The sequence below is a fragment of the Acomys russatus genome, chromosome 23 (assembly GCF_903995435.1).
Source record: "Acomys russatus chromosome 23, mAcoRus1.1, whole genome shotgun sequence".
NCBI lineage: Eukaryota > Metazoa > Chordata > Mammalia > Rodentia > Muridae > Acomys > Acomys russatus.
In genome coordinates this window covers 39,784,217-39,785,879 of record NC_067159.1, presented here as the reverse complement: position 1 = coordinate 39,785,879, position 1,663 = coordinate 39,784,217, and positions in this window count along the sequence as shown.

Here is a 1,663-nt window from a genome sequence, read left to right as displayed (position 1 = left end):
AGAGCTAGGTGCTTGAACAGTACAAGTGACACGAGACCCAGTTCACAACTCTGAACTGAATTTGTCCTAAAGATCTACAAGAGTAGCTTTTCAGCCCAATTCTGGGTCAAGATCTCAACCAAATAACTTGTCTTAGCCTATTCAGGCTGCTGTGTCAAGACGTCTTAGACTACTTGTCTTCCTCAGTGCTCTGCTGCTGTAAAGTGACGCCATGACCATGGCAACTCTTACAAAGGAAAACATTTTATTGGGGCTGGCTTGCAGTTTCAGGGTTTTAGTCCATTGTCATCATGGCAGGAGCATGGTGACAGGCAGGCAGACATGAAACTGAGAGTTCTACATCCTGACTGCCAGGCAGAAAGAAGGAAGAAGAGACACTGAGCCTAGCTGGAGCTTCTGAAACCTCAAAGCTCACCCTTCCCTGTCCCCCGCCCCAGTGTCACATTTCCTCCAAAAAGGCCTTACTTCCTAATCCTTTCAAACAGTGCTACTCCCTGGTGACCAATCATTCAAGCCTATGAGGGCCATTCACTTTCAAACCACCTTGACTATTAATCCTTAATTAACATTTATTGCTCATAGTTCTGAGGTCTAGAAGGTCTAAAACAAGGTGCTCCTAGATTCTTTGACAAGGCGCATTCACAAAGTGGGAGAGATGGAAAGAGTTCCATCAAACTCTTCTTTAAGGGCAACTAATTTCATCCATTTGAGACTTGTCTTTGTGATCAATTCCCAAAGGTCCCCATGCCTGATACTGTTGCCTTGGCAACTAAATTTCAACATAGAAATTGGGGTTAGGGGGGGCAAATGTGTGTGTTAAATATGAAAAATAAGATGCCAGGCAACAGATATGGCATGGAGAAGTTTATTGTAGAAGCATGGACAAACAGGAAAGGGGGAGGGGCGCCCCAGAGTAAGAGGGCAAGAGAACAAGAGAGAGGAAGAGAGGGAGATGAGGTGGGGTTGCCCTTTTTTATATCCTGGGCAGCTGGCACACCTAGTGGCGGGCAGATGATGACATGATATGTTGCTGGGGCAAGTATGCTAACATTCCTCCATTTTTCTATAATTAAAAAAAAATGACATTGGATTGCTTTTCATGCAAGGTAAGTAGAAGTATATAAATGTAGGCTCGTTGGAAGCAGCTCTTGGCTGCTGTGCAAGGAGAGGAGAGGAGAGAGAGAGAGAGAGAGAGAGAGAGAGAGAGAGAGAGAGAGAGAGAGAGAGAGAGAAGCAAGAACAACAAAATGTCTGGATTATATGGTAAAGGGAAGGAAAAGCCCTTGCCCTGGAAAGTTCTGAGTAGAGGGCAGAGTATGCCAGCCATGTGCTGCAGCAGACTGGGACCGAGGAACGATGGAGCTGTGTGTCCCGGGTCTGAAGCACACCGTTCCAGCTTTTGTTGATAATACTGCTTCCTGCTGACAGTAGGGTGGCAATAGGGGGTCAAAAGGCTGAAATGTTGGCCATGTCCTGGGAGAACAGGCTGTTGTAGTTGCAGTCCAGGGTCTGAGAACATCTGCGGCTAGGAGGGACAATGCAGGTCCAGCTGGCAGGATCTGTGAGGCTGGACTGGAGCATCTGTGGGCAGCTGCTTTCATGCTGTCCCAGAGATAGGAAGTCTGGCAGGAGACTGGATCGTATATATGGGCAGAAGACAAAG